Raw genomic sequence first — 21,218 nt, forward strand, 5'->3', positions numbered from 1 at the left:
ACTAACTGCCGGTTCAATAATACCTTGGTCAAGCATAGCTTGCAATTTTTCTTAACTTGTTCTCTGTGAATATACGGAATGGGATAATGTTCGGCTTTAAATGTGTCGTGCTGTTTAACTTGAAATTCATACATAAAGCCGGACATAGTACCAGGGATGTTGTCAAAAACTGGAGCTTGCTGTAAAAGAATTTTGCGTAGCTCTGTACGTTCGTCGTCTGTATTTGCACTGCTCTGTTTAACTTTATCAGAAATCATCTGTATAACGTCATAGTCGGCTTCGTCTGGAGTATTATAGTTGTGTACGTACGTCTCTGTGAACAATGTGGAATGACAGTCTATGTTACGTGATGCGGAAATGACCTCTGTACTATTAATTGTTAGTTCTCCTGCAGATAAAGAGTGCTGATATTCTAATGCCAGTTGTACATTTTCATCCTTCAACATTAAATAGGAATTTTGAAAGTCAATAATTGCGTCGTGTTGTACCATAAAATTCTTACCTAAAATAACGTCTGTTGTCAATAAGGGAACAATCCAAAAATTTGAGTGAAACGTATGACCTGCAATACAAAATGATAAGTGTGTCTGTAAATTTACATCTACTCCTTTACCAGATACTGCTCCTTTTACTTTAGTTTTGCCTAATGGTATCGTAGGATAGGTATTCTCTTTGTTACATTCGTTGAAAGTTTCCTCTTTTATAACTGACATAGATCATCCAGAATCGATTACTGCTAAAAATTTGGATGATTCAATCTTTACTTCAATGACAGGGTGTGAAATGGTTTTTTGAATAACTGGTCTTTCCTGCAAAAGAGTGTCTCGGATGTCGTCAAAAGTAATAACATTTTCGTGAACAAGATTCTGCTCGTCAAAAGTATTGCTTGCGTTGCTGGAAGATGCAACCTGTACTGTATCCAGTCAAATTCTATCTGACGTGTTATTATTTGCGGGAGGATGCTGTGGCATTTCAACTATTTGTACTGTTCTGTTATTTCGTCCTGACGCATTAGGTTCGGGATGATACCGACTGTCTGGTTCATTCATGATAATCTGTTGTTGCAGATGATTTTGTTGCTGGTAAGACCGACTGTTATTAAACGTACGCTGAAAATTGTGCTCATTACTTTTACGTCTGTCATGTTAGTCGTTTCTATACGGTGCATTGCGATATGAGTTCAAATGGTGTGTTTTCTGTACGTACTGATTTCCTTGATGCTGTGCGTTACTATTTGGTGTGGCCGACGCTATACGTGTAGGCGGCGAAACATTAAAGCTTGGTTGACCTTGCAGACTGCATTGTTGGTTAGGTATGCTAACCGGTTGGTTTTGTTGATGTTGTTGGGAACAACCTCTATTGTTACCAAAATGTGTTTGCTGTTGCTGATAATTTTACACATACTGATGATTAAATTTTTGTCTGGTATTAAAGTTCTCGTGGTTGCCATTTCAGGAGCGTCTAATGAAAAATGTCACTTTCGGTAAAACTTGTCTTATCGGGTTTTCCTTACACGTTTCTAATCCTAGATAGATCGATAGTTGAAGAGCTGTTTTGATAGATATAACGGATAGTAGAAGAGAAGGAAGCAGTGCAGAAAACTATAGATGAAATAGCACTACTACGGCTCGGGGCCCTGTGCACGCTACGGCACATATTCATCGAAGCGTAATGAATCCCCTGAGGTCAATTACGCGCTGCAAATAAATTTTAGTTTCTGCGTTACAGACAATGCCGGTGAAAATTCAAAAACAAATTGTTGTATCCAAGCCAATTCTAGTTTCTGCATTACAGGCCAAGCTGATGAAAATACGAAAGCAAATTGTCGTATCCAGTCCAAAGTGTGAATCTGTCTTCTGTCATTAATAAATACCTTAAATTTTCTCACGGATAGAAAGTGCTTGTAATCAAAATTTTCGTCTCTGGATGTCTGAACAGGTTCATGATTGTATCCTAGTCTGTTTGTCTGTGACTGTTCAGAATCTAACTCACGTACTCTCTGTAAATTACCTAAATTATACATGCTGTGTGAGTGTGATAAATGTCCAGAATGTGGCGTATCCTGTGCCGTGTTAGAGGCTGAAACATTTTTCATCTCTGTCACTTCTTGCTGTAAAGTTGACAATTTTCTACGTAATGTATTATTGGACGAACCTATCTCACTGACTGTCTGCTGTAAATTTTGGAATTCGGGTGTTTGATTAAACGAAACTGCTGACGTATCGTCTGATTTGGTGTCATTATTACTTTCGATAACATCAATACGACTGGCCAATACATCCCATTTTTCAGTCAGTACTTTTACCTGATCATCGTTTTCAGTATCGCAAGCATTAATTTGTTCTTGTATTTTACGTGTGGTTTTGTTTAATTTCTTAACGTCTGCTTTGATGGCATCGGCATCCTGTATTAGTTCTAATTGTTCAAGTCTGTCGGTCACTGTCTGAAAGTCTACTGTGTGTGTGTCTGTTTTTGCTTTAAGATCAGAGATATCATCATGTAATTCGGTGTTCAACTGTTTGATAATATTAATTTCGTCTGATACTGTAGCAATATTGTTGTCTACGTATGTTTTTGCTTTCGTAAGCAATTTACGCTTATCTTCCTGTCTCTGTGCAGTAATTGTTTCCATGACTTGTTGCTTTACTTTGTTCTGTTCAAATGGTTCAAATGGCTCTGAGCACTATGGGACTCAACTGCTGAGGTCATTAGTCCCCTAGAACTTAGAACTAGTTAAACCTAACTAACCTAGGCACATCACACACATCCATGCCCGAGGCAGGATTCGAACCCGCGACCGTAGCGGTCTCGCGGTGCCAGACTGCAGCGCCAGAACCGCGCGGCCACTTCGGCCGGCCTTTGTTCTGTTCCTGTATAAATTTACGGTAACGTGTTTCACTGTTTTGTAGGTGGTGATTAAAACGTTCGTCAATTTGGCTGTTCTGTTGGTCAAATTTCGCGTCTACTTTCGCATCCAGTGTACGTGAAAGTTCTGCTGACATTAATTTAAACTCGTCGCGTAACTGTGTTGCGTTTTCAGAGCATTGTTTAGCGACTGCACTAATTTCATCTCTAAGTAATTTAGTTGTGGCTGTATGTGTATTATTTAATTCTTGAGCCACAGATCTAATTTCTTCACTACTACTCCCAGCACAATTCTTAATGTCCTCACGTAATTGTTCTTTAGTATCATGACATTGCGCGGCAGCGGCTGTAATCTGTTCACCAAGTTGTTTGAAGTTGTTGTCTTGTCTTTCATTCTGTTGTAGCAATACTGCCATAATTTGATCCAAGCCAAAATTAGCGACTCTATTTTCTATGATGTGTAATGGTGTATGTGCATTTGTCACGTTTTGTGTAACCATTTGGTCATTCTGTGATTCTCGAAAAGGTTTGCCAATCGGATGTGCACTGTGAGTCACTACCTCGGAACCAAATAAATCCGACGTGTTTTGACTACATTGTTCATCTTCGTGAGAAAAATTCATCTGTTCACAGTTCAAATTTTGCAAACCGGGTGTGTCAAACTGGGCAGCGTTCATTGTGTCGCAACGTGCTGCGTCATCAATTGTTAAATTTACTGTGGACATAATTGAATTTATTTGCCCATCATTACGATTTGACTCAATACTAGTGATCGGCAGGCACTGATTATCTGTAATTAGGGGATCATCATTATTACACTGAGTGTCGCAAGTATTATCGGTCAAATTATTCGAGTCGACTATTTCACTCATTGCACATCGCGATGTAGTGTTAACAGTTTTTCGCAGCATTTTTCACAAATCAAAATTAAGCACAAAAATGAAACAAAGACAAAGCAAAAATGGAACAAATACAATTGCAACAAAGAGCAATAAATTGCCGATGATCTGTGAAAGAAATAGTGACAAATTAGTAAAAGCGTTGCGCCAGATGCAAACTACATTTAAGTAAATAAGAGCAGATATATGACTACTTCTCAGAGATTCACAAAGAAATCCGATCCTGGCCGGTTGTCGCCAAGTGTAACCTCCCCACAAAATTTAATAAAATGAATAATAATAATAATATGAATATGATTTAATGTAAGTGTAACCTCACAGATCAAAATTTAATAATATAATAAATATTATGGATAGTGATTCTAATTTTTGTGTAACCTCAGAACAAAATTGGTTCCCATTTATAATCTCCGTACAGAAATGCATTCACATTTAATGTACCCACAAAATTCTTTTTTCATTTAATGTAAGCTCGAAACAGAAAAATTCCTAAACCTCGTAATAAAAAATAAATTCAGTAACCTGGTAAATTTTGGACGACAGCAGTGCTGCGTCATGGCCCTGTAAGATCATTCTGAATAAAAAAGGAAAAATTCTTACCTCAATAAAAACGGCGAATATATCTGCTCTTATATAAAATTTTTCCGGCACAGCTCTGTGCAATGCTGGCCGATATATTTGTCATTTATGAAAGGAAGCAACTGATTTTTCTTTTGCAACAATAGGAATGATCATGGGTTGGAAAAATTAGTAAATTCTTTAAATTGAAATGAATGCTTGTTAGAAATTACTTTATATCACAAAGATTATTATTACGACATTTTTAAAAGATTTACGTGTGAGTTCACATAACATTACTAGATATGCGCGAGGCTGCTTTTTACCTTATACAATAATGCTCAGGCTCCGGCATCGCTGCACCGTGACCGGCCCAGCCAACATGATACACTATAGCAGACCAGAGCAGACTGCAGACTAGCGCAGACTAGCGCAGACTCGCGCAGACAAGCGCAGACTAGCAACTTACTGCTACAGCTACACAGTTCCTACTCAGTCAACACTGCTCTCTGGTCAGCGATTCTCTTATACCTTGCATATCGCAGGCAGCGCATAAGCAATACATCGAAATTACATCTGCTCGGACCTCTAACATAAAATTACATCTGCTCTGACCTCTTACAAGGTATTTATTAGTTTCTCCATTAGTTGAATTGACACACTATAAATCTATGCTATTCATTGTGTAATCGAAATTTGGCGGATTATTATTAGTTGTCTTGCAGGTAACATCACACGTCTTGTCATTCAGGGTCAATTACGACTATTCGCACAACAAAAATATCTAGTCTAAGTCATTTTGTAATTCGTAATGATTTTCTGATGACTTTACTGCACGGTAAACGACAGTTTCATTTGGAAAAGTCTGAGAAGGTTGTTCACATTGTTTCCTACATCGTTTATATAAATCATAAACTGCAGAGAGTCTCTAATACTTCCTTGTGGAGCACTAGATATACTTTTGTTTCACCAGACTTCCCGTCTATTACTACCTACTGTGTCGTTTTCTGGCAGGAAATTACGAGTAAAATCGCAAAGCTCAAATCATACTCCATGGACACGAAATTTGAAGCTACTTGTGAGGAACGGTGGTAAGAGCATTCTCAGAATCTAGATACATGGAACCGGCTTGAAGCCTCCCGTCGATAGCACACATTACTTCGTGTAAGTAAACAGCAGGTTGTGTTTCACAAGGATGTTTTATGAATCCGTGCTGTCTCTCAATAGATCTTTTTTTAGAAGTTTTCACATACTTATAACGTAATAGATGATCCAAAATCTTACTGCAAATTGATGTAAGTGATACTGGTGTATAATTCCGCAGATTACTTCAGTTTCCTTTCTGTTCTGGTGTGACCTGCGCGGCTTTACGATCTTTTGTACAGAGACCGGATGTATATGTTTCTTAAATATGGAGCTGTTTGACCATACTTTGAAAGGAACCCAAGATATGTACAACGCGGACCGAAAAATTAGCTTTTATTTAGTGACTTATGTTGCTTCGCTACACTGGGGGTGTCTGCTTGTAAGTTACTCATGTTGGTAGCTATTCTTGGTTTGATTTGTTGAATACTTACTTCATCTTCCTTTGGAGAAGGAATTTTGGAAAGTAACTCTCGTTAGTGATGATGCCATCGGTAACACTGCTATTGTTATCGTACGCGCATATTACATTCTACCTTAATCTCTCTAAATTTTCTACCGGTTTTCGAGACAAAGCTTCATTGTGAAAATTACTATAATAATTTCGCATTGAAATCCGCACTAAATATCGTGCTTCTGTAAAACATCGCAAATACTGCAGGTTTTCCTTTCCTTTAAGTATGGAATGTTTTCTTCGTTGCATCTGTAACAGCGTCCTGAACTGATCAGTGGACCATGGGGATATTTTCCGTTTCCTATTAATTTTCTTGGTATGAATTCCTCAGCTGCCGTCAATAACATTTCCTCGAACTTAAGCCACATCTGAACTACGGTTACACAGTTAAGTTTACATAGAAGTAATGGAGACTTTCTCTTGGGAAGCCGTCAGGCAAATTCTAATCTGCATTTTCTGAAAAGATATATTATGCATCTGGTTTTGGTGGCTTTGAATGTTTACGGCATTCGGTCTCGGTATAACGACCTTTTTGTCAGTAACCAGTCATTCCATCAGTTAGGGCTTTCTGCATTTGCTGAGAGTTGTTTATTGTCAAGAGGTCTAGTACCTTACCCAACCATTTACACTTAATGTGGACTCCTGACCTAACTGCAAAATAATTTTCGGAGAGTTCATTTAGTACAATTTTCGATAATGTTTTGTCCATACCATTGACTTTAGACGTATTTCCTCCAGCATTATGAGGGTAGACTGAAGTTACGTCAAGCTATAACAGTATACATCGCGTACTTATTCGAAAGGAGGCACAAACTTTCCTTGAAACATTCAGCAACTATAGCACCTGAGTGGTTGGCTGTTAAAATGAACCGATTGTTAATTTATTACAGTTGTCGATTACAATCGTTACCTGTACCAACTCGCAGCAATCACGATACAGTTTTGTGCAAGCACTAGAGTTTCAGGCACAAGAATTTGTTTCCCCTACTGTTTAACATAGTTCGATTTTAATATTTGTTAAAAACACACGACGGAAACCACCCAGTTTAGTGATTTTAACTCTTTTATATGATTAATGTAAATACATGTTCCTTAACCTTACTATTCATGAAGTAGGAGTATTCTGCAAGACGATGCTTAGTGTTTCTCTTATCTTCTACACACTTATTTTGCAAGAGTTTTGTATAATCAGTCACTTATATCATACCTGTCCAATGACGATCAACTCTCTGCAAGAAGAGCCAGATGCTCCCTTTTTATTGTGCATAACTGTTCTGTTCCACTTTCTTTGTATCTATTTTTAAAATTGTTGTGATTTATTAAGTAGAGGTTCTTTTACACTTCTATGACTTCTGTTTATTGAATATTTCGTCTTTCCTTGTCATGATTATAATCCCACGATCGAACTATCACACTCGACAGAGGGTTTACGCGTTTACCTCTATCGTGGAGAGGCCCTGTCTGGACAGTGTAGACTAGCTTTTGCCGTGCGGTTGGCAGGCTGTATTATTGTCATTTACAGTTTAAGCCTCTATCGTTACGTAAGAGAACTATAACTCTTGAATATTAATATTGATACAAGCAGAAGAAGATTTATAAGACTCTTGCTAGTGGCTGGCAGCTGTGGCCGAGCGGTTCTTGGCGCTTCAGTCCGGAACCGCGCTTCTGGTACGGTCGCAGGTTCGAATCCTGCATCGGGCATGGATGCGTGTGATGTCCTTAGGTTAGTAAGGTTTAAGTAATTCTAAGGCTAGGGGACTGATGACCTCAGATGTTAGGTCCCATAGCGTTCAGACCCATTTGAACCATTTGTGAACCTCAGACGTTAAGTCCCATAGTGCTTAGAGCTATTTGAACCATTTCTTGCTAGTGTGAGTTGCCTACTTTATTCGTTAAGATTACTATTGCCTTTAGCCTAATTTCTTGTTTTGTATAACTGCAAGCAACCTGATTTTTCACCAAACGAAACCGACCGTGACTCAATAACTGTACATCAATACAACTGTGGTAGTTCTCATTAATCACTGTCATCAACACCTATGTGATTACTCTACTATTCACAATATAGTGCATGGCAGATGGTTCAATGAACAACCTTCAAGCTGTCTCTCTACCGTTCCACTCTCGAAAGGCGCGCGGGAAAAATGAGAACTTGAATTTTTCTGTGCGAGCCCTTATTTCTCTTATTTTATCGTGATCATTTCTCCCTATGTAGGTGGGTGCCAGCAGATTGTTTCACAGTCGTGGGAGAAAACTAGTGACTGAAATTTCATTACAAAACGCCTTTGTGTTAATGATTGCCACTGCAATCCACGTATCACGTCTGTGGCACTATTTTCCTATTTCGCGATAGTACAAAACGAACCGCCCTTCTTTGAACTTCCTCGATGTCATCCATCAGCCCCACCTGATGCGCATCCCACACCGCACAGCAATACTCCTGAGTAGGGCGGACAAGCGTGCTGTAAGCAGTCTCTTGAGTAGACTGTTGCTTCTTTTAAGTGTTCTGCCAATGATTCGCAGTCTTTGGTTTGTTCTACCCACAACACTATGTGGTCGTTCCAGTTTAGGTTACTTCGCTGAATTTACAGCCTTTAGGTTTGTGTGACTTATCGCGTAATCGAAATTCATCGGATTTCTTTTAGTACTCATATGAATAACTTCAGACTTTTATTTATTCAGGGTCAGCTGCCACTCTTCGCACAATACAGATATCGTAACTAAATCATTTTACAAATCGTTTTGGTCATCTGATGACTTGACATGACGGTAAATGACAACATCATCTGCAAACAATCTAAGTGTGCCACTCAGATTGTCTCCTGTGTCATTAATATAGATCAGGAGCAATAGAGGGCCTATAACACTTCCTTGGGGAACGCCGGATATTACTTCTGTTTTGCTCGATGACTTTCCGTCAATTACTACTGTGATCTTCCTGACAAGAAATCACGTATACAGTCGCACAACTGAGACGATACTTCATAGGCACGCAGTTTGGTTAGAAGACAAATTAAAATTTGTTCGTTTGTTTGCTGATCACCTAATTATCTAATACCTTTTATTTCATGGCCGTACTGATAACACTCGTAACACATGCCTGTGGTGCAACAAAAACTCATGCCTTTGAGGAGACGCATTTCCAAGAACGCTTCCCTGTAAATGCGCACGGTGTGGTACGATAGACAAACAGCTGTCTTATCCTGTTGTGTTGCAGTATCGATTTTCAGTGCTTTCTGATATAAACTATTTTGGAAATTAGCTTCGAGCCTTAGTGGAAGAGACTCATTTGCGTACGAGGTTCAAATGGCTCTGAGCACTATGGGACTTAACATCTATGGTCATCAGTCCCCTAGAACTTAGAACTACTTAAACCTAACTAACCTAAGGACATCACACACATCCATGCCCGAGGCAGGATTCGAACTTGCGACCGTAGCAGTCGCGCGGCTCCGGACTGAGCGCCTAGAACCGCTAGACCACCGCGGCCGGCTTGCGTACGACAGTGGGTATGTGCTACCACCGTGACTGGGTCTCTGAGAGTCATAGTCATCAAGTGACATTTATACGAAGATTAATCGGTAGAAATGGCCACATTTCATGGTCAATAAGGTTCTCAGACCTTAACGGTTTAGATATTGGCTTGTGGGTGTAGAAAAACTAAACACCAAAAACGAACTGATCGTTCGGAATAGTGACTTCCAGCCACCGGCAAAACAGCTGCAGGTGGTATGAAAAGAATTCGAATTTGCGTAAAAGTCTGAGGTGAAATTTACACAAATCTGGGTTAAATTCTAACAGCTGTACTAATAAAGCTTGGACACACCTCACATGGAATTTTCTATTCGCATTACCCTATAGTACCGGCAACGGCCTAGCCGCAGTGTATACACCGGTTCCCCTTGAGGTCACCGAAGTTAAGCGCTGTCGGGTGTGGTCGGCACTTGGATGGGTGACCATCCAAGCCGCCATGCGGTGTTGCCATTTTTCGGGGTGCACTCAGCCTCGTGATGCCAATTGAGGAGCTACTCGACCGAATAGTTGCGGCTTCGGTCAAGAACACCATCATAACGGCCGGGAGAGCGGTATGCTGACCCCACGCCCCTCCTATCCGCATCCTCCACAGAGGATGACACGGCGGTCGGATGGTCCCGGTAGGCAACTCGCGTCCTGAAGACGGAGTGCTTTTTTTATTATTACCCTGTAGTGTCAGAACCTGAAATAATTTCTGCTCCTGCTGAAACACCCTGCACGTAGAAGTCGCCACCTCTACACAGGACTGTACAGCATGTTTCAGTGGGAAACTGGCACTGGCGTTCTGAAGGCCATCGCTAATCCACTGCGCGGGAGTGATGTGAGCCGCGTTGTGATTGCGCTCGCTGCTAGTCGTCGTGTAACTTCGCGGTGACGGAAGCACAAGTTAGATTACACATCGGTCTGAGGAGAGGATCCAGCTAGAGGTAGGAGGAGACACAATGAGCGGCGATGCGCTAACAGTGTTGCCGTTAACGGAGTCGACCGCAACTTCATCGTACCGAGGTCTCGGCGTACTCCACCTCAGTTCGGCGATTTTGTGTGAATTGGAAACTACGTAGCTCACTTGTTTAAATAATGAAAACTAAACTATTGTAAGGAAGGTAAACTTTAAAAATCTGAAACTGGTGTCCTAGTACAGTTACTTACCGATTACAATGAACAGTTCTTCTGTCCCGCCTGATAAATCGTTTTAAAATTGAAAACTGCTGAAAAAAGCATAGACAATTATTAATTTTGCAGGGAAGTTGAGGTAGAAAGTAAGTACTCCTGATTCTTCTGTTTCAAAGGAGACCTGTCACAGAAAAGCAGAAACGTTGAATTGTCGATAGGCACATACATAAGAAAAAAAAAAAAAAACGCTTCCTAGTTTTCGGAGTAATCATTTCTCGAGCCAGAGTAAAATACACACAAACGAACGTAAACACACACACATAAACACACACACACACACACACACATTGGCACACATATGCACCCATAGACATGCTAATGCCTCACATAACGCCGGCTGTACGTGCGTTTTAATCTAACTCGAAAAAGTCGTACTCCATAATTAACAAGTTTCTTTCTTCTGTGTGTGCCTATCGAAAACTCAACGCACCTGCTTTCCTGTGATGTTCTCTTTTATTCCGAAAATACCTCACTGTTAAATCCATTAAGATTATTTGTATATTGTTAAAGATATTTTGTGCTGTGTTCCAATGAACGGACTGTGGGAAACGACACTGCAGCAAAATACTATGCATACAGGATGTAACGGGTATAAGCGCAGATATTTTTATATGTGGTACCTTAGTATTTAAGCGTCTCTATATGTAACACTCTTCCCACACATGTATCATACACTACTGGCCATTAAAATTGCTACACTACGAAGATGACGTGCTACAGGCGCGAAATTTAACCGACAGGAAGAAAATGCTGTGATATGCAAATGATTAGCTTTTCAACCACACAAGGTTGGCACCGGTGGTGACACCTACAACGTCCTGACATGAGGAAAGTTTCCAACCGATTTCTCATACACAAACAGCAGTTGACCGGTGTTGCCTGGTGAAACGTTGTTGTGATGCCTCGTGTAAGGAGGAGAAATGCGTACCATCACGTTTCCGACGTTGATTAAGATCGGATTGTAGCCTATCGCGATTGAGGTTAATCGAATTGCAACAATGCTGCTCGCGTTGGTCGATAACTGTTAGCAGAATATGGAAACAGTGGGTTCCGGAGCTAATACGGAACGCTGTGCTGGATCCCAGCGGCCTCGTATCACTAGCAGACGAGATGACAGGCACCTTATCCGCATGGCTGTAACGGATCGTGCAGCCCCGTCTCGATCCCTGAGTCAACATATGGGGACGTTTGCAAGACAACAACCATCTGCACGAACAGTTCGACGACGTTTGCAGAAGTATGACCTATCAGCTCGGAGACCATGGCTGCGGTTACCCTTGACGCTGCATCACAGACAGGAGCGCCTGCGATGGTGTACTCAACGACGAACCTGGGTGCACGAATGGCAAAACGTCATTTTTTCGGATGAATCCAGGTTGTGTTTACAGCATCATGATGGTCTAATCTGTGTTTGGCTACATCGCGGTGAACGCACATTGGAAGCGTTTATTCGTCATCGCCATGCTGGCGTATCAGTCGGCGTGTTGGTATAGGGTGTCATTGGTTACACGTCTCGGTCACCTCTTGTTCGCATTGACGGCATTTTGAACAGTGGACGTTACATTTCAGGTGTGTTACGACCCCCTAGCTCTTCCCTTCATTCGATCCCTGAGAAACCTTCATTTCAGCAGAATAATGCACAACAGCATGTTGCAGGTGCTGTACGGGCCTTTCTGGATACAGAAAATGTTCGACTGCTGCCCTGGCCAGCACATTCTCCAGATCTCTTACCAACTGAAAACACCTGGTCAATGGTGGCCGAGCAACTGGCTCGTCACAATACGCCAGTCACTACTCTTGATGAACTGTGGTATCGTGTTGAAGCTGCATGGGCAGCTGTACCTATACATGCCATCCAAGCTATGTTTGACTCATTGCTCAGGCGTATCGAGGCCGTTATTACGGCCAGAGGTGGTTGTTCTGGGTACTGATTTCTCAGGATCTATTCACACAAATTGTGGGAAAATGTAATCACATGTCAGTTCTAGTATAATATATTTGTCCAATAAATACCCGTTTATCATCTGCATTTCTTCTTGGTGTAGCAATTTTAATGGCCAGTAGTATATAATTTACTATCTGAAGTTTTCTGCGCGTTCGTAACTGCAGCCCTAAGTGGACCGCACCTGAGGTATAAACTGATCATTTTGCGTCCACGTGTCCACACTTCAACACGTGACGTGCAGCGCAGGAGACATTAAGCATCAATGGCTTGCCGTTGCCACATGTACTACGAGGTGCTAACCAGCCTAAAAACGTACTACTCATAATAGCTATAATTATTAGTTTACAGATGAGGTAAATAATGATGTAGTGATGTTCAATACAGCTTCCTCAGTTACCAATAACTGTGCATATACCCGTTACACCTTGAATATAGTTGTTGTATATGTATAAGTGTGAATGTTGAGTAATTGTGCTCACACGAATGCGTGATTAGATTAGTCCTCTCTTGTTATCGTCGTCAGCTGTATTTTCTGAAGTGATATTGGAATGGAAATGCAAACAATCCTGTTGGAGGAACCGCGCCTTGTGCACGTCCACCGCGGCGCTCGGGGGTCACAGCACAGAGTTACGACACCTGAAGATGTGCGTATAAGGGCCCGAAACAATTAGTGTGATAGTAAAAGAATTTTACAACTGTAGCTTTATTTTCAACCTCTGGCGGATCCAAGTGATTTCGACAGAAGTGCTTCAATGTCCTACATTGTAACTGCCATTGACGTATGAAATAAAGGCGTCACGCGTCATTTTCTGCGAATGTTTTGTGTTCTTCTTGATGTTACGGTTGGTTTCGGTTATGGGGAGAAATTTATGTATTTGTAAGACATGAAATGGTCAGGTGAGGGAGGCAAAGCGATATGTATCAGTTATTAAAAATGTAAATGTTGTTGCAATATAAGGTAAACATAACTGGATGATTATCTGTTTCGCTTCAGAAAAACAATCCTCACATAACTCTTACAGTACGGTAACATAAATACAGCGTTAACCAGAACAACATTGTTCCTAAGCGTAACTTGTCAATATCCAAAGACTGGTCAAAGAATGAGTGTTGCCGTACTGTTTTTATACTCCAAGAGTCATGTTCTATGCAGCATTTCGATACTGATAAGTTACACATGGTAATGGTATTGTCGTGACTAACACTGTGTTTAGGTATCATCTGAGTGTGGTAGTTAGTCAGTCAGAACTGGTTGTTGTCTAGTTGTTACTGCATTAACGTATTTACTTATTCGTATCATCGAACAGTCCGATTGCCATTTACTACACTACTGGCCATTAAAATTGGTACACCAAGAAGAAATGCAGATGATAAGCGGGTATTTTATACTAGACTTGATATGTGATTACATTTTCACGCAATTTTGGTGCATAGATCCTGAGAAATCAGTACCCAGAACAACCACCTCTGGCCGTAATAACGGCCTTGATACGCCTGGGCATTGAGTCAAACAGATCTTGGATGGCGTGTACAGGTACAGCTGCCCATGCAGCTTCAACACGATACCACAGTTCATCAAGAGTAGTGACTGGCGTATTGTAACGAGCCAGCTGCTCGGCCACCATTGACCAGACGTTTTCAGTTGGTGCGAGATCTGGAGAACATGCTGGTCAGGGAAGGAGTCGAACGTTTTCTGTATCCAGAAAGGCCCGTGCAGCACCTGCAACATGCGGTCGTGCATTATTCTGCTGAAATGTAGGATTTCGCAGGGATCGAATGAAGGGTAGAGCCACGGGTCGTAACACATCTTAAATGTAACGTCCGCTGTTCAAAGTGTCGTCAATGCGAACAAGAGCTGACCGAGACGTGTAACCAATGGCACCCTATACCATCACGCCGGTGGATAAACCAGTATGGAGATGACGAATACACGCTTCCAATGTGCCTTCACAGCGATGTCGCTAAACACGGATGCGACCATCATGATGCTGTAAACAGAAACTGGATTCATCCGAAAAAATGACGTTTTGCCATTCGTGAACCCAGGTTCGTCGTTGAGTACTCCATCGCAGGGGCTCCTGTGTGTGATGCAGCGTCTAGGGTAACCGTAGCCATGGTCTCCGAGCTGATAGTCCATGCTGCTGCAAACGTCGTCGAACAGTTCGTGCAGATGGTTGTTGCCTTGCAAACGTCCCCATCTGTTGACTCAGGGATCGAGACGTGGCTGCACGATCCGTTACAACTATGCAGATAAGATGCCTGACATCTCGACTGCTAGTGATACGAGGCCGTTGGGATCTAGCACGGCTTCCGTATTACCCCCCTGAACCCACCGATTCCATATTCTGCTAAGTCATTGGATCTCGACCAACACGAGCAGCAATGTCGCTATACGATAATCCGCAATCGCGATAGGGTACGATCCAACCTTTATTTATGTCGGAAACGTGATGGTACGCATTTCTCCTCCTTACACGAGGCATCACAACAACGTTTCAACAGACAACGCCGGTCAACTGCTGTTTGTATATGAGGAATCGGTTGGAAACTTTCCTCATGTCAGCACGTTGTAGGTGTCGCCACCAGCGCCAACCTTGTGTGAATGCTCTGAAAAGCTAATCATTTGCGTATCACAGCATCTTCTTCCTGTCGGTTAAATTTCGCGTCTGTAGCACGTCATCTCCGTGGTGTAGCAATTTTACTTGCCAGTAGTGTAGAAATTGTAGCATTTTGGCGATAGTGTTGACGTTGAGGTGTGTTACTGCTCTGCTGAAATATTCATTTTTTTATTGTTTGCGTCAAAATTATACAAATTTTTGTCTGATACGTGGACTGAGTGTAAGCTACCGTCGGCAATCAACGCAGCACAGTACTGAAAACTCGGTTACATGTAGTTCGTAAAAGCGCAATTCCGTCGTGAACCGTCACTGTGTGGGAAGTGACGGCTGCGTTACTGCTATCGCAGGTGCATTAACAGCTAATAATAGAGCTGGTCCTCTAATCGCCTGTCGCTAATCTGCGCCCGCATGGGATCCCGCGTGTGAGATTAGCAGATGTGGTGGTCCGTATGGTCCCTGAACTGCGCGCCCGTACCTGATGGCGAAGTCGATAAGTGATTACGCGATTCAGTACACTGCTGCGCAACGACATAGTAATTATAATGATTACTTATACATTTATTTTGTATCTTCGGATTTCAGTGTTCCTGCACTATATTTTTTTTTAGTCGTGTCAATATATGCGCTCTAAAAAAATGGTTCAAATGGCTCTGAGCACTACGGGACTTAACATCTGAGGTCATCAGTCCCCTAGAACTTAGAACTACTTAAACCTAACTAACCTAAGGACATCACACACATCCATGCCCGAGGCAGGATTCGAACCTGCGACCGTAGCGGTCGCGCGGTTCCAGACTGAAGCGCCTTTAACCGCGTGGCCACACTGGCCGGCTATGCGCTCTACGCAGAGTAGAATCATTAGGCATGAGCCAGCTATGAGTGAATTAACTCTTTTGGACATTATAGTGCGTTCTGTTGAACGATTGAATATCTGTTTTCCTTTGAATTTGTGATTTCGAACTATCGAGTTTCATTTAAAAATATATGATGGTGTATACAATACAATGTGTACTATCATATGAAAGAGTATATTCTGTAATTTATGTTATTATCTGCCGTGAGAGAGTCGCACTCACAAAAAAAAACTCTTATATGCCAGAAATATCTAATTCGTGACTCTTCAATAGCGAGAGTAAAGAACTTAGTGGGCTTTATTGTGGTTAGCTGAGGACAGGAGACGTATGGTGGGTTCATCCTGTATTAATTATGTACCATAGTTGTATATGTTACTCGCGGATGAAATCTGTAGAGGAAAAATCCTATGTAGAAGACTGGAGGTACTGCTGAAATATTCAGTGGCTGTGAGTGGTGTAGCTGTAGGGATGTCAGTTATTTCTATGTGTCGTGTGTCCTTGTTTCGTAAGCCACTATTACACATACATTACAACATCAGAAATTGTGAAGGAGTGTGGCCAAGTACGTTAGCAAGTCTTGCCCTCGACAACAGGTCGACGATTAAACAGAACGATTCAACAGTCCCGGTGTATATGAAGTAAAAAATGCAGAGTGTAATAAGATTTACACTGGACAGACAGTGCACACTTTCCACACTCGATTCAAGGAACACGTAGAGGGGGAAAAAATGATTCCGGTCGGATCATACACAAACGGTGCGATGTGACAACACGAAGTGTAAGTAATGTCTGCAGCTCCAAAGAGTCGTTCCATTAATGTACTGGGGGAACTTGTAACTTTCCTACATAACTTGAAGGACCCAGATATGAAGGTCAATCAACAAAAAGGGTTTTAAATCCACAACTCTTTTTAAATTCATAAAGAAGCTAGTCTAAATGCTTTGCAACTGCTAATTATGTAGGCGACATTGGATTTACTTCCTAATTGTCCGCAGCTCGTGGTCGTGCGGTAGCGTTCTCGCTTCCCGCGCCCGGGTTCCCGGGCTCGATTCTCAGCGGGGTCAGGGATTTTCTCTGCCTCATGATGACTGCGTGTTGTGTGATGTCCTTAGGTTAGTTAGGTTTAAAAAGTTCTAAGTTCTAGGGGACTAATGACCATAGATGTTAAGTCCCATAGTGCTCAGAGGCGTTTGAACCATTTGAGCTTCCTAATCCGCTTCTTCACCCTTTCTGCCCATTTTCTCCTCCACACACTCTTTGTCCTTGCCTCCCCCCTCCCCCTTTGTTCATATTCTCCTCGCCCATCTCACCATTTCCTCCTCCTCTCTCTGTCTCCTCCTCTGCCTCCCCACTCTCTCTGTTCATCTCCTCGTTCTCCTCTCTCTGACCCTGAGATTTATTTATTGTTTTGAGAGTGAAAACAAGGTACAGGTGGACTGTATTCTTTTTATTATGTATCTAATTGACCAATATCAACCTTTGGTCATTTCCTTATATTTCCATTTCACATTACATCGTTGTTGCCTGTGGATAGGAATACATCTTACTTCTGTGAATGTGTGTGTGTGTGTGTGTGTGTGTGTGTGTGTGTGTGTGTGTGACACAAAAACAATACATTGTTGTTTATCGTTATGTATATTAGCCGACACGAAAAGAAAAATGTCATAAAGCTAATATGAGATGACATCTTTCTGTTCGTGTCGGCTGACAGATGTAGCCATGCAGTCTATTGTTTTTGTACCACATACGCACAGAACTAAGATGTAGTCCTGTCCACATGCACCAGCGATATATTATAAGGTAAAATGAAGCTGGAAGTTTAAGAATAAGTGCTGGATAACGGCCAAGGATTGAAATGACCAAAGGTTGAAATTGGCCAATCGCATAGATGATAAAAAAAACACACCCAGCATACTTGGACCAAGATTTCATTCTCAAAGCACGTTGAGGCTGGGGACGCCACAGAAATAAAATTTTAAAATTATTTATTGTTGTTGTTGTTGTGGTCTTCAGTCCTGAGACTGGTTTGATGCAGCTCTCCATGCTACTCTATCCTGTGCAAGCTTTTTCATCTCCCAGTACCTACTGCAACCTACATCCTTCTGAATCTGCTTAGTGTATTCATCTCTTGGTCTCCCTCTACGATTTTTACCCTCCACGCTGCCCTCCAATACTAAATTGGTGATCCCTTGATGCCTCAGAACATGTCCTACCAACCGATCCCTTCTTCTGGTCAAGTTGTGCCACAAACTTCTCTTCTCCCCAATCCTATTCAATACTTCCTCATTAGTTATGTGATCTACCCATCTAATCTTCAGCATGCTTCTGTAGCACCACATTTCGAAAGCTTCTATTCTCTTCTTGTCCAAACTATTTATCGTCCATGTTTCACTTCCATACATGGCTACGCTCCATACGAATACTTTCAGAAGTGACTTCCTGACACTTAAATCTATACTGGATGTTAACAAATTTCTCTTCTTCAGAAACGCTTTCCTTGCCATTGCCAGCCTACATTTTATATCCTCTCTACTTCGCCATCATCAGTTATTTTGCTCCCCAAATAGCAAAACTCCTTTACTACTTTAAGTGCCTCATTTCCTAATCTAATTCCCTCAGCATCACCCGACTTAATTAGACTACATTCCATTATCCTTGTTTTGCTTTTGTTGATGTTCATCTTATATCCTCCTTTCAAGACACTGTCCATTCCATTCAACTGCTCTTCCAAGTCCTTTGCTGTCTCTGACAGAATTACAATGTCATCGGCGAACCTCAAAGTTTTTATTTCTTCTCCATGAATTTTAATACCTACTCCGAATTTTTCTTTTGTTTCCTTTACTGCTTGCTCAATATACAGATTGAACAACATCGGGGAGAGGCTACAACCCTGTCTTACTCCCTTCCCAACCACTGCTTCCCTTTCATGTCCCTCGACTCTTATAACGGCCATCTGGTTTCTGTACAAATTGTAAATAGCCTTTCGCTCCCTGTATTTTACCCCTGACACCTTTAGAATTTGAAAGAGAGTATTCCAGTCAACATTGTCAAAAGCTTTCTCTAAGTCTACAAATGCTAGAAACGTAGGTTTGCCTTTCCTTAATCTTTCTTCTAAGATAAGTCGTAAGGTCAGTATTGCCTCACGTGTTCCAGTGTTTCTACGGAATCCAAACTGATCTTCCCCGAGGTTGGCTTCTACTAGTTTTTCCATTCGTCTGTAAAGAATTCGTGTTAGTATTTTGCAGCTGTGACTTATTAAGCTGATAGTTCGGTAATTTTCACATCTGTCAACACCTGCTTTCTTTGGGATTGGAATTATTATATTCTTCTTGAAGTCTGAGGGTATTTCGCCTGTTTCATACATCTTGCTCACCAGATGGTAGAGTTTTGTCAGGACTGGCTCTCCCACGGCCGTCAGTAGTTCCAATGGAATATTGTCTACTCCGGGGGCCTTGTTTCGACTCAGGTCTTTCAGTGCTCTGTCAAACTCTTCACGCAGTATCATATCTCCCATTTCATCTTCATCTACATCCTCTTCCATTTCCATAATATTGTCCTCAAGTACATCGCCCTTGTATAGACCCTCTATATACTCCTTCCACCTTTCTGCTTTCCCTTCTTTGCTTAGAACTGGGTTTCCATCTGAGGTCTTGATATTCATACAAGTCGTTCTCTTATCTCCAAAGGTCTCTTTAATTTTCCTGTAGGCGGTATCTATCTTACCCCTAGTGAGATAGGCCTCTACATCCTTACATTTGTCCTCTAGCCATCCCTGCTTAGCCATTTTGCACTTCCTGTCGATCTCATTTTTGAGACGTTTGTATTCCTTTTTGCCTGTTTCACTTACTGCATTTTTATATTTTCTCCTTTCATCAATTAAATTCAATATTTCTTCTGTTACCCAAGGATTTCTACTAGCCCTCGTCTTTTTACCTACTTGATCCTCTGCTGCCTTCACTACTTCATCCCTCAAAGCTACCCATTCTTCTTCTACTGTATTTATTTCCCCCATTCCTGTCAATTGCTCCCTTATGCTCTCCCTGAATCTCTGTACAACCTCTGGTTCTTTTAGTTTATCCAGGTCCCATCTCCTTAAATTCCCACCTTTTTGCAGTTTCTTCAGTTTTAATCTACAGGTCATAACCAATAGATTGTGGTCAGAGTCCACATCTGCCCCTGGAAATGTCTTACAATTATATAATCTATCTGATACCTTTTAGTATCGCCAGGGTTCTTCCATGTATACAACCTTCTTTCATGATTCTTAAACCAAGTGTTAGTTATGATTATGTTGTGCTCTGTGCAAAATTCGACCAGGCAGCTTCCTCTTTCATTTCTGTCCCCCAATCCATATTCACCTACTATGTTTCCTTCTCTCCCTTTTCCTACACTCGAATTCCAGTCACCCATGACTATTAAATTTTCATCTCCCTTCACAATCTGAATAATTTCTTTTATTTCATCATACATTTCTTCAATTTCTTCGTCATCTGCAGAGCTAGTTGGCATATAAACTTGTACTACTGTAGTAGGCGTGGGCTTCGTATCTATCTTGGCCACAATAATGCGTTCACTATGCTGTTTGTAGTAGCTTACCCGCATTCCTATTTTCCTATTCATTATTAAACCTACTCCTGCATTACCCCTATTTGATTTTGTGTTTATAACCCTGTAGTCACCTGACCAGAAGTCTTGTTCCTCCTGCCACCGAAATTCACTAATTCCCACTATATCTAACTTCAACCTATCCATTTCCCTTTTTAAATTTTCTAACCTACCTGCCCGATTAAGGGATCTGACATTCCACGCTCCGATCCGTAGAACGCCAGTTTTCTTTCTCCTGATAACGACATCCTCTTGAGTAGTCCCCGCCCGGAGATCCGAATGGGGGACTATTTTACCTCCGGAATATTTTACCCAAGAGGACGCCATCATCATGTAATCATACAGTAAAGCTACATGCCCTCGGGAAAAATTACGGCTGTAGTTTCCCCTTGCTTTCAGCCGTTCGCAGTACCAGCACAGCAAGGCCGTTTTGGTTATTGTTACAAGGCCAGATCAGTCAATCATCCAGACTGTTGCCCTTGCAACTACTGAAAAGGCTGCTGCCCCTCTTCAGGAACCACACGTTTGTCTGGCCTCTCAACAGATACCCCTCCGTTGTGGTTGCACCTA

Source organism: Schistocerca americana, chromosome 7 (genome assembly GCF_021461395.2).
Source record: "Schistocerca americana isolate TAMUIC-IGC-003095 chromosome 7, iqSchAmer2.1, whole genome shotgun sequence".
Classification (NCBI taxonomy): domain Eukaryota; kingdom Metazoa; phylum Arthropoda; class Insecta; order Orthoptera; family Acrididae; genus Schistocerca; species Schistocerca americana.